General features: G+C 38.5%; 1 protein-coding gene across 3 annotated transcripts in view; it reads right to left on the bottom strand.

The window, feature by feature from the left end:
- Window positions 1–13,609, bottom strand: part of LOC124387626 — a 152,003-nt gene that overhangs the window by 91,434 nt on the left and 46,960 nt on the right. The window lies entirely within an intron of this gene.

Here is a 13,609-nt window from a genome sequence, read left to right as displayed (position 1 = left end):
GAAATAGAGCTGGATGTTGCCACATCGGATAGATCACAATCAGGAAAGACATTTCCATTAAACTAAAACTCGATAGCTTACATTCGTTTATGAGACTATGCACAATATGTATGTCGGAAATATTTGAGATATGCATACATTATACATTGTAGGATTCATCCGAGATGATACACAGTTCATATACAAATATTATACAGATATATATTATAAACTATATACATATACATGTAGAATGTACAGAGTGGAACAGAATTGTATATGTCTAATGTGTCAGTGAGACCTTATAGTCCAAGTGTCAGGCGCAAAAAAGGTTGGGGACTACTGGTGAAGGTGATGGTTGTTTAGAAAAAAAACGTCTGGTTCTGGTGTAAATGGTTTTGTATCTGTTTCTGGATAAAAGGATGTCATGGAAAGAGTAGCTCAGTTGAAGCTCAAGTTGGACTTCTGATCAGAAGGTCGTGAGTTTAAATCCCAGCACCACTAAGCTTTCACTGCTGGGTCCTTAATCAAAGCCCTTAGATAGATAAACTCCCTGAGATGGCACAAGAAACCTTGAGAGGAACCAGATTCAAAAGGGAACATCTGGGTGGCATCGAATGTCCATTCATTACAGTTCCATTATTGTTGGGTTGTGCAGTGAATGGTGCTTCAATGCAAAACTGTTCATGCAAGTTGTGATCCTGAGCGAATGTAGCAGACTTTTGATATTAATTACAGTTTAAATCCATCTTTAAAGTGCTTGGACATCTACAGTGGTGGTGTGCAATGACAGGTAGCTGGGTGCCAATGATGTGTTGAGTGGTTTTTACAACCCTTTGCAGGGTTCTTATCCTTTCACACATCATGAAGCTGCCATACCACAATTCAGGGCGCAGTTCAAGCACAGATAAACTTCTCACATCTCAAGAAGTATAGACACTGTTACACCTTCCCAACCAGAATTGAAGTATATTGGTGCCAGGACAGATCCAAGAGAGATGTGGATACTGGGGATGTCCTTAAGTGACACCGATGCGATTCGCATCTCAAGGCATAGCCAAAGATACGATACATTAAAGGTACAATTGAAGCAGCAACCTATGTCATGTGATACGATTCCACCATTAATCATCAATTTACTTAGGTGCCTTCTGACTTCTAACACATGACCCTTTCAGAAACATGGCTTTGTAATGCAAAAAAAAAGAAAGAAGATTAAATAAAACCAGACATTCTTTTGCTGTTGGTCTCCAGGAAGATGCAGCTCTACCTCTGCCATGTTAATCTACAGTTTAGGTGTCTCTCAAGACACGCCTCAGTCTCTGTAGGGTTGTGATATGTCATATTAATGTGTCAACAGTGGTGCTGAAAGAAAGAGAAATCAATTTACGTATAAAAAATTGGTCAGAAATAAATGTTTACCTTTGGAAATCAAGTATAGTGCATCGACTTTATTTTTTTTACTGATGCAAATATGTTAAAAACGATGCAAACTTTTATCCGATGCACATTTTTGAAATCCATGCAACCGATCGTTGAATTTTTCCATCTCTAGTGAACGCCATTAGTTCGTCTTTTTAATGTATACATTTATCACATCAAGCAGCATAGATTTCCCAATTTTATTTTTTTTTAACTAAATACCAAATTACTTCTAGTTGATTAAATGTCCTCCAATCTAAGCAGAAAAAAAACAAATAAAAGCAGTTCAAGTGTTGCATGTTTTGGTTTGTTTTAAAGAAAGGGTTGGATGGTGCGAAGTCGATGGTGTGACTGCATTAAAGCATTTGATCAAAAAAACAGAAAGAAATCATAAATGTCTATCCTTTTAAACATGCATGTGTGTTTTATAATCATTCTTCCCACATCGTACTTGTTATGCCATCGACGCGACCTAATAGTTTCATTTTCAAGCTGTCAGTCATACGTAAAAGCCCAGACGTGATAACAGTATTTATTGGTATTGCTGGTGTTTAAAGGCCAGGGTAATATATCAGGTAAAATATTTAAGACATACCATGGTGGCGTCGCCAAAAGGAAATGGCACGGCGTTGGTGGAAATGATTTGCGAGCAAAACAACCTTATAATGTAATGACAGCAAATGATAGGTTTATGAGGGGGGATACGTTCTCGACCAAATGTGCTGCACTCTGGGGTATGTTTGTACCGTGTTCCACTGGGTGTTGTGTCGTCTGTTGTGCTGTATGACACTCGAGGACTTGCGGTGAGACCCTGTCAAGGCATCCGCCGAGCCATGACTGAGATCTAAGCTTTCCCTCAAGATCTGCCTTCACCCTTTCTCCTCATCCTCCTCCTCTTCCTTCCCCCTACCCCTTATTTCTCACGCCCTTGCATGTTCAAACACATTTTTCCAACGTTCATTCTTAATCTCACATTTCGAAGACGGGAAAAAAAAAAGCCTTTCGCATCATTCCCTTCCTCTTAAATTCGCTTTCTCACCACCTCACCCACTCACCACCTGTCCCTCCATGTCTCGCCATCATTTATTCTGTCTCCGTCGTTCTCTCTCTGTATTGTTTAAGTATGCAGTCCTAGATCTTGTCTCCCATCTCCCGGCCACGGCTACCTCGTGTCAATCATGCGCCTGCCCTAACCTCTTTCATTCTCTATCTTCGTTTTTCTCTCCCTCCGCATTTCGTCTCGCGTTTCAATCAATCAGCATCTGCTCAGCCGCTCTGGTGACATTGACGGCTTGCCTAGCGCCTGCGTCGAGGCCAGAGCTAAACTCGAAGTCGTGTATTTTTTTTTTCCGCAGAAAGATTAATGCATGGATTTCAGAAAAGCAAACAGAACATGTTATTGTGTTTGACCACGAGGAGAGAAAAAAATTATATCCATCAGGACTGGATTTTCTTTCCGAGGATATGTACTCGGTTGTTTGAATGACATGCAAAAGGGTAAAAAGGGCACCGGGGGCGCAGACGAAGGCGCTTCAGGGCACTTATTAGAGCACGATGAAGATTAGTAGTTCAATCCATGCCCATGTTATTGGCAGAACTTGCTGGTTGATGGCTGTTCGGCTGACAAGGACACCTGGTTAACTGGTTGGAGCTGGAACACTGAGCCAGCGGCATATTGATGCTGTCAAGGCGACCGAACCGTGCCCAGGTTTGTGTGTGTGTGAGTGTGTAAGCGAATGAGTGGCACTCCTTTCAGCGTATGATTCTCCTGAGGCAGGTAAATAAACGTGCAGGTCTGTAGGTGTGCGCCTGTATGGCAGCATGTGGTTAGGAAAGTACTGCTATTACCGATAGGCTTCTGTTTTTAACTGATATGTAACTCTAGACTGCTTGAGAACATTTCGCCGACTGCCTTCCACAGCTTCCTCTGACGCCCTCCGGACATCTCGAGCATCTCAGTGAACTGATTAATTGGAGCCATAAATATCTTAATTAATTTTTTTTTTCCTCTCTTTCCCTGAGCCCCCCGAAAATTTCGAACGATCTCCCGCTTCATTAGTATTGGAGGCCGTATCCTTGCCATCGATCCGGAGTGCAGTGAAGGCTGTCACCAACTTAACGAGACTGCAAATTTTAATTACGGATCGCCGTTTCGCCCCCGTTCCCGCTGTCCCACTCTCCTCCTGACCCCCTGATGTTCCATTCCAGCATTCCAATAAAAAGACTATTTACATTATACGGACAAAAGTATTGACGTTTTCAGTTTTTTTCCAGGCATATGTGCTTCATCCTCGAACCGTTCTCAAACCTACGCAGTTGTATAGGATATCTCTGGGTGTGGTAGCATGAATTTATTTCCTTTCAATGAACTAGGAGGTCTAAACTTGTTTACAACCTTATGACGTTATAACATTATGACCCATGAAGTAAATAACACTGATTATCTCTTCATCATGGCGCCTGTTAGTAGGTGGACATATTAATTAGGCAGCAAGCGAACGTTTTATCCTCAAATTTAACGTGTTAGAAGCAGGAAAAATGGGTGTAAGGATTTGAATGAGTCTGAAAAAATGATGACGACTGGGTCAGCCCTGCGGTGGTCAATGCTCCAAGGAAGAAACAGTGGTGAACCGGCAACATGGACCTTGCACGTGGGGAACAAAGGCTGGTCCGTGTGGTCCGATCCAACAGACGAGCTCCTGTAGGGTCATAACTGTTTTGGCAGCAAAAGAGAGATCCAACACAATATTAGGCAGGTGGTAATAATGTTATGGCTGACCAGTGTATAAACAGTCTGTAACAATGAGACTACAATCTCCATGAACAGTTTTACACTCGAGTCTCCATCAGTGAACAACTGATAAGTTGAAAATTGATAGAACTATATTGAATGGACATGATTGGTTCCCATTTTAAGTGTGGTTTCTCTGAAGTTTTCTTCCCTATACCATGTCAGGAATTTGTTTCCCTTTCCATTGTCGCCTCTGGGTTACAATTAGGGACAAACGTATAGGGATTTATATAGAATTTATATTCGTAATGTGTTTATTTCTGTAAAGCTGCTTTGGGACAATATCTATTGATAAAAGCGCTATACAAATAAAACTGAATTGAATGAGTTGGTAGATCTGGAAGATCTTGAGTAGCCTCTGTAGAGCTAGGACCTCAATTCTAATGATCACCTTTGGGGTAAATTGGAGCGCTGACTGAAAATCTTCACTGTCTATGGCAGTATACTGGAGATAACAGCCAATATGAACTTTTACCTTTAATTCGAAGGTTTTAACAGGTAGCAAATATAGCACACTCTTTTATAAGTGGTCCTTCTCTTTTTTCTTACTTTTTTTTTTAAGTGACCAAAAGTAATTGTCTGCTCAGCTCTTACACGGCCAGGTTATTCCGCTGATTATTTCACTACCGTGCGAGCAGATAAAAGGTCCGGAGTTGATTTCAAGCGTGGCATTTCGCTGCTGTTAACCCTTAACCCGAAGCCGAGAAAGAGCTGTGAATGTGTATTCAGGCAAACATATAGACCTGCCGCATTAGAAACACTAAGAATGGAACTAAATATGAATACGTTATATTATAATGGATCGATTCAGAGATCTGATAGGTTACTCTATACGGACAAGTTTGTGGACATGTAACCATAAAATGGTTTGTGCATTTCTAACATCGTCGATCCACGTTTAGTCCCCATTTTCTCTCATAATGTCCTCCACTCTTCTGGGAAGATGTTCTAGATTTTAAAGTGTGCTTGTGGAAAGTTGGGCTCATCCAGTCACAAGGTAAATTCAGGTACTGATGTAGGTAAAGGTGAGGAGGCTTGGGGTGTTCCAATTAATCCCAAAGGTGTTCAGTAGGGTTGAGTTTAGAGCTCTAAAGCAGGTTCTACTCCAATTGATGTAAACCATACCTTCATAGGAAAGTCAAAGTGCTATGCAGGTATGTGTAAAAATGACAGACGAATAGATTTATCCTTAATGCATGTGTGACTGCTCTATTCAAAGTCCCTAAAATGAAATTCGAATGAATTTAATAGACCTTCACTTTGTGGATTGGACATGCAAATTTCAATAAATCATACTTCTTCAATTTGTCTCTTGAAAACGTGGCCTTTTTTTTAATTAAATGTATTGAGTGAATGTAACTATGACTTATTCAAAAGATCCATTTAAAAACATCACTGCTGTAATCATTTTGCAGGATTTACAGGACCGGAATCAGGATTGAAAGATTCGTGTCACTGGGATGAGTGGAATTGAGCACCACATCATTCATCCTTGGTAAGGCCTTCAGAGGTGTCCTACCTAAATTAATCAACTGTTATTATAACACAACAGCTATAGGAACCATCAATATAATAAAGGAATGCGGTATAACAGAGCGCTGCACCACAGAGAGGTATCTCATACAAAGCTATTACTATTGCAAGAAACCCAATGAACACAATTCAACAAGTCTCCTTTCACTGCAGCCACAGCTGCACCACACACATACATCATCTCTAACACAAGCATCGATATTAACCTCATAAAAAGAAAGAGGTTACGAGAAAGACAACGCAAAAAAAAGTATAAATGGAAATAAAAATTGTAATAACTCTTTTTAACTTTTTTTGCTGACCTTTCCTCACAAAGACCGGCTTTACTTGGAAAATCCGTCTTGTGAATGTCCTTGTGAGTGTATCTGCGACCAAATCGATTTTCTTTCCTCAATCAGATAAACGTTCTTTCGGCTTCTCCCGTTAGGGATCGCCACAGCGGATCCTCCGCATGTTTGATTTGGCACATGTTTAACGCTGGATGCCCTTCCTAACGCAACCCTCCCCAATTTATCCAGGCTTGGGACCGACACTGAGAGTGGCTGGGGTTGGTTCCCTGACCGGGGATCGAACACGGGTCGCATCGGTGAGAGCGCAGCATCTTAACCAATAGACCACCATAAAAAAAAATAAAAAAAACGGATTACATTTACATAAATATATTTGAGCTTGTGCTACAGACGTGGGTTGCGAGCTTTGACTAGTGCGCTCTTCAACCATCTGATCGAAGGACGTGAAAATAGACACCTTCTTGGGCAATTGTTACCGGGCCGCACAGAAAGAATACATAACTTACATTATTTCTGTTTTATTTATTATCTGATTCTGAACGATGTTTTATTTTGGAAGATTACCGGATTCTCTCCGCCACATCTGTCTATGACTCACTCTTGATGCATGATAAGAAGCCTCGGTCACATGTCTTACCTACATCCGCTACCTTCTTAAAAGGGCTCCGGCCGCTAACACATAATACATTACCGCTAAATTCAAACCCCCAAGCAAACAAAATGCACAAAAAACAACACCGTGGATTCACTTTCATAATTATATTTAGAAAATACCAGTTTAATATGGTCGTTTCATTTTATTTTGCTGTATTTATCCACCACACCTTAAAGGCCGGTCCGTGAAAATATTGTCCGACATTAAACCGGTCCCTGGCGCAAAAAAGGTTCAGGACCGCTGTTCCAGAGGTTCTTGGAGTAAGTAAGTCGCAATTTGGTTGGTTAAACAGCTTCAGACAACATAGATGTGAATCAATAGGATGCATGACAGCTGAACTCTGATTGGATAATCAAAAATAAATCCGAACTTTTTCGAAAGAAACGCTATGAAATGAAGAGAAGAGACTATTGGGAATAATTGAACATATATTCAAGGACAAAAAGATAAAACCATTGATTCTGATTCTGGCCTTGCTGGTCCTGACGGCCCGCCACTGATGAAATCTAGTTTAAAACAATGTCCATATTCGGGTTCAGCACCAATACAGAAAGTGTTATTGTGCTACACTCCTAATGTACACTTATATGAAAACATATATTCAACCAGCAATCTTCAAAACATTTCATAGACAAAAAGAAAGCTACGCATTATCATTCAAGGTAGCTTTCTACCACGCTTGACACTGATGTGTAAATAAACCTTCGGCTGGCGTTCTTTTCCCTTCCCTGCCAGCGATGCTCCAGGGGAAGGCCGCCCCAGACCAAAGAAGTGGGAGAGGAGGAAGCCGACTCTCAATTCTTTAACGGCATGCTCAGAGGGAAAAAAAGAAAAAAGAGCGAATCATTCTACAAATATGCACAAAGAAACGAAAAAGCCACACAAAGTGACAGGCGCTCCCCGCTGTGAGACTAGCGGAAAAGCTCGGGCGCGGAAATTACTTCTTCACGTCTTCACCTCATCGAGTCCTTAATGCAAATGCTCAAAGAGTCAGGGTCGAGCCCACATCCCACGTCCCGTGGCGATTTGGGTAAAGCGGTGAACTTTTTATGCTGGAACCTGATACGATTCCCAGGGTTTGCAAGTCCCATTAGGAAAAAGCAAAAATTTCAAGTAGACATACAAAGCAAGAACAAAATATGGTATGACAGAGAGGTTGTTTAGAATACAGATTTTTGTACAGTACAAACAAATTTGTTCATGGCACACCGGCCCGGGGTGAATATCTGAAAATATTTGAATAATTTAACGCCTCCGTTCGATGACAGTTCGAGAGAAAACCGATGTCTACATCTCGAATGTTCGCACAAAAGGTGGCTGGAGAATTAAATGCTCATGTTTGACAATGGTGACAAGACACGCAAAAGTTTGTCGACACCTGACGAAGATTTGTCGGTGTGTATTTGGAACATCCCACACTGAGTCCCCATTTGCCCTTATAATTACCTTCACTCTTCTGAGAAGATGTTCCACTAGATTTTGAAGTGTGCTTATGGTTCCAATTGATTCCAAAGCTATCAATCCAAAGGTATCATCATAAACTTATGACTTTTACACAGGCTTTAATGAAAGACAGTGTCTGTTACACAGTTGAAATATGCTGTGGCTCCTTTAAGAGCAGAGCGGCATTTTGGGAATAGCCTGCCGCACGCATTTTTCCGCTATTACTGCACAAGACCGGTGTGTAAGACCGAGGATTATGTCCTTATTATTTTCTGATGCTTATTTCTAAGTTTCTTTGACTAACCCATAATGCTGTTGCCAAGAAAAATAAAAAAGCATGAGTTTTGGAAAGCTTATATGATTTCTGTTGCAACTGGTGTTAGCGAGCTCTCCCTTCACCCTGACTCAACGCGTTATAACGGCTTGTATCTAAACAGTAGCCGACCAAGAAAGTCATTGTTCACTGTCTTTCTCCTTCCTTTCACAACTATTTATCTCGGGAGTTTATCTTTTGGCATCGTCGTGCGTAAAAAAAAAAAAACATTTTTTCTCCCGATGCCGTGCAGCTCAGAACACAGGTGAGGTGTGTTTTTTTTCGTTTCCATTCGGAAATTTCATTGGTCTAATGTTATGGGGTTCATTTTTTTGCCTTGAAGTTTGTGAAACCGGGAAAATCATAAATAAGCCGCTTCATTGTTTAAGCTGCGGGGTTCAAATGGTGGGAAAAAAGTAGCGGCTTATAGTCCGAAAAATACGGTATATAAAAGTAATAGTAGCATTTATTTCATCCCAGCAAGCTATTTTTTCACCAAAGAATAATTCATTAGCACGCATAAATAGTAGCCCCCGATTGCACAAGATCAAAAACAGCACAAACTCTAGAACCTACTACTAAGCTCATATACTCACTTTAACATCAAGTTCTATCTTTCTCTGCAAGCTTTGGCCTGTCAACTTGTGGGCTTCTTCTGGTTCTCACAGTTCAAGTAAATGGAATTTTTTCATCTTTGTGAATCCAATAGCCTCCGACTTTATATTAAGAAACTAGGGCTGAATGAAATATCACAAATCTCCACTAGCACACTCCAAAATCTAGTGGAAAAATAGGAACTCATCGTAGGATAAACACCTGTGTCTATACAGTGGATGTTTGACGATAAGTGGCTTGAGACGTGAAGCTTAGCGAATTACCAGGGCAAAGTAAGTGTCTTATAGGCGTCTGAGCCACCTATGAGGACGCGACAAGAGTGTGAAAGACATTTGCAGAAATTACACCTGATACTCCATCTACTGGGGCTTTTTTCTTTTTCTGCATCAGTGGCTCTCAACATCAAAACGCCATCAGATCCTTTAAAAAAAAACCTGACATTTTGCAAAAAAAGATCCCCAGATTCTGGAGTCTATACCCGTTGTGCAATTTGCTATTGTGTGTGTGTGCACGCACTAAACTTCACCAGCCCACATTCTGCACGTTCCTTTGGTCTCACCCGCTAATAATAACATGCTAACCTTTATGAACGGAACCAAGGTTGCATCATGAGTACAGGAAAATGTGTTCGTGCACAAAACCTGTCAGAAAAGCATATCTGCTTCAATCGTACTCGCTCTCGGTCTCTCCCTCTGTATTTATCTTCTGCTTTACTTTTCAAGGACGAACCTGCAGAGCGAAGCTAGATTTATTTATTAATTTATTTTATTTTCCTCTTCACAAGCCCCCCGAAACGAATCCACGACCGAATAAGGTTAAGACTGAAACTCAAATATTTCCAGCCTCTAAAAGCTTTTTCTGAAATCCCCCCCGATGTAAACGAGACAGAATAATGACACGCGATCGTTTTTTAATTCTTTTTTAAAAGCGCTTGGTTTAACGACATGATCATTTTATTATCCGATGCGGAAGACAGCGTTTGTTTCTACAGGACATGTGTAACGGACGCAGATCGATGGGCTTGCTCGTCTGCACACGCTTCAGTTCACCTCAAGGCAGTCTGATGTGTCGTGTTTCAGAAGGGTCTTATTTGTTCTACTCGACCGCCACACGGCGTGAGGGCTGTAATATGATGCGGGGCTCTGAAATGATTGGAGGTGTCATATGGGCTAACGGAATCGATGGCAAATTTGTTTCGGCTGCTTCGTTCAATAGATTTTTACAAAAAATATGCCGGGGTGGGGCTGGGAGACGTTAGCAAAAGGCTACTTGAGTGCCAAGACTCATTATAACAAAACATATGTTGAAACACTCTCGGATTGATAGAACTAGTGTGATAGAAACCTATCCCATTCCACATTGAGTCCCCATTTGCTGTTATAATAACCTCCACTCTTCTGGAAAAAAGTTCCACTGCAAGATTTGTGGAGATTTGTGCATTAGTAAAGTCAGGTACTGATGTAAGGTAAGAAGGGTGCATTCAGCATTCCAATTCATCCCAAAGGTGTTCATTAAGGTTGAGGTCAGAGCTCTACAGAAACCTAATAGAAATCAGATCTTCAGGGAGCTGGATTTCTACACGGGACATTGTCATGCTAGAACAGTTTTGGGTCTCCTAAGTTCAAGGGAAAATTTCACGCGTTTAAATACGTCCTATACAATTGTTTGCCTCAAACTTTGTGGTTGGAATTTTAGAAAGAACCACATATGACAGGAATATTCAGGTGTCCTAGTACTTTAGTCTATATAATGTACACTACATAGAAGCAACAGTAAAATGTATACTTTTCACCCTCTCTGGTAGATAAATGTCCTTGCAAACTCCTTTTTTTTGCAGAAAAATGCACCTACATAGTAGCCACCACTTGTGTAGTTGATCATAAGTATCACAAGGTCATAAACAAAACACAAACTCCAGAACTTACTCCACAACTGAAAAATAGGTAGCCCCTGTGATCCACTTCTATATTTATCTCTTCTGACTGGCTGCAAGATTCTGCCTGTCAACTTGTACACTTCTAGTATGCGTAAACTAACTAAACTAAACTAATGTGTAAACTAAACTTACTAAAATTAAAACTAGAAAATAAGTAACTAAACTAACTCGTGTAAACTAAACTAAAAAAATTTGAACAAAAAACTAAGTTTTGTAAACTAAAACAACAATCAAAACTAAAAACTAACTAACTAAACTAATTAGTGCATAAACTATACTAATTAACACTGAAACTAAATGCTATCTAACATACATAAACTAAACCAACTAAAACTGAAACTAGAAAATAACTAACTAAACTAACTCATGTGTAAACCAAACAAACTACAATCAAAACTAAAAACATACTAAAGTAAAAAAAAAAAACTAATAAGCAAACTAAATGAACACTAAATGTGCACACTAAACTAAATACAATTGAATTTAAAAACTAGCTGACTAAACTAACTAATGTGTAAACTAAAGTAACTAAAATTTAAACTGAAAACTAACTAACTAAACTAACTAATGTATAAACCAAACAAACTAAAATTGAAACTAAAAACTAATGTGTAAACTATATGAACTACAATTAAAACTAAAAACTAACTATGTAAACTAATTATTACATTAAACTATACTAATTAACACTGCAACTAATGCTAACTAACTAATACATAAACTTAACTAACTAAAATTGAAACCAAAAACTAGCTAACTAATCTAACTAGTTTAAACTAAACTAACTACAATTGAAACAAAAAACTAACTAACTAAACTAACAAATGTGTAAACTAAAAAAACTACAATCAAAACTAAAAACTAACTAACTAAACGAATTATTACATAAACTATACTAATTAAAAATGCTAACTAACTAATACATAAAATAAACTAACTAAAATTAAAATTTGAAACTAGCTAACTAAACTAACTAGTGTAAACTAAACTAACTACAACCAAAACTAAAAACTAACTAACTAAACTAATTATTGCACAAACTATACTAATTAACACTGAAACTAAATGCTAACTAACATACATAAACTAAACTAACTAAAATTTAAACTAGAAAATAACTAAACTAACAAATGTGTAAACTAAACAAACTAAAATCAAAACTAAAAACTAACTAACTAAACTGATTATTGCATAAACTATACTAATTAACACTGAAACTAAATGGTAACTAACTAATACATAAACTAAAACTAACTAAATTTTAAACTAAAAACTAACTAACTGAACTAACTAATGTGTAAACCAAATGAATTACAATCAAAACTCAGAACGTACTAACTAAACTAAAACAATTAATAAGTAAACTAAATGAACTAGAATTGAAACTAAAAACTAACTAACTAAACTAACTAATGTGTAAACTAAACTAAATAAAATTAAATCTAAAACTAGCTGACTAAACTAACTAATGTGTAAACTAAAGTAACTAAAATTGAAACTAAAACTAACTAACTAACGAAACTAACTCATGTATAAACCAAACAAACCTAAAATTGAAACTAAAAACTAGCTAACTAAACTAACTAATGTGTAAACTAAATTAACTACAATTGAAACTTAAAACTAACTAACTAATTCAACTAATGTGTAAACCAAACAAACTACAATCAAAACTAAAAACTTTCTAACTAAACTAAACAAACTATTGCATAAACTAAACTAACACTGAAACAAAATGTTAACTGGTACAGAGAACATTATCTATTGTTTTTCTGGGTTTCATCAAATTTTGAATTACATTGGTTTTGCAGTATGCCTCGGCGAGCCAAGCTTTCTATTATCTCTCATTACATTGTATTTTCCGCTCTCCTCGATAAATAAGGATTATTCATTTTCGTAGAAGAAGAAAAAAGCCGAGCCACCGCTCTGCACGGCTATAAAACGTCCTCCGCTTAACTCTGATTCGTTTTCCTGTTTGTCGATTCCTTTTCGTTTCAATATTTCTTTGTTAATTGCCGTTTTAAGAGCTGAAATGGCAAACTGCTTTTGTTTCATTAATTATTATTATCGCCTTCATTGAAAGGTGTCCATATACACTATATGGACAAAAGTAGATGCCTGAGATGCCTGGCTTTTCCAGCCATATGTGGTTCTTCTTAAAACTGTTACACACAAGGAGGCACACAAATGTGCTAGCATGAAATTTTCCCTTCAATGAACTGGGAGTCCAAAACTTGCTCCAGCATGACAATTCAGATGGTGAAGGTATGGTTTCCAGAGATTGGAATATATGGAAGACACTAAGGGACCACCTATATAAACCTGACCTCAACCCTTTTAAACACTGTTGGGATGAATTGAAATTCTGACTGCACCCCAGGGCTCCTCACCTACACCCTTGTGGTGGAACAAGCACAAATCAACACAACCTCAATCCAAAATCTAGAACATCTTCCCAGAAGCTGAAGCTTATTAATGACAATGTGAAATGGAATGTTTATACGAATCTTATCATCAGTTTTCCACAAACTTTTGTCCATATATATTTGGAATCTTCTGGAAGCTTTTCCTGAATCTGAGATCACTGATAGTCCCTCAGAAAAAGTTTTATTTTGTTGGTGTTGTTGTTCCA

Source organism: Silurus meridionalis, chromosome 6 (assembly GCF_014805685.1).
Source record: "Silurus meridionalis isolate SWU-2019-XX chromosome 6, ASM1480568v1, whole genome shotgun sequence".
Taxonomy (NCBI): domain Eukaryota; kingdom Metazoa; phylum Chordata; class Actinopteri; order Siluriformes; family Siluridae; genus Silurus; species Silurus meridionalis.
Note: the sequence above shows the minus strand (reverse complement) of the source record. Positions and strands in the feature narration are given on the sequence as shown.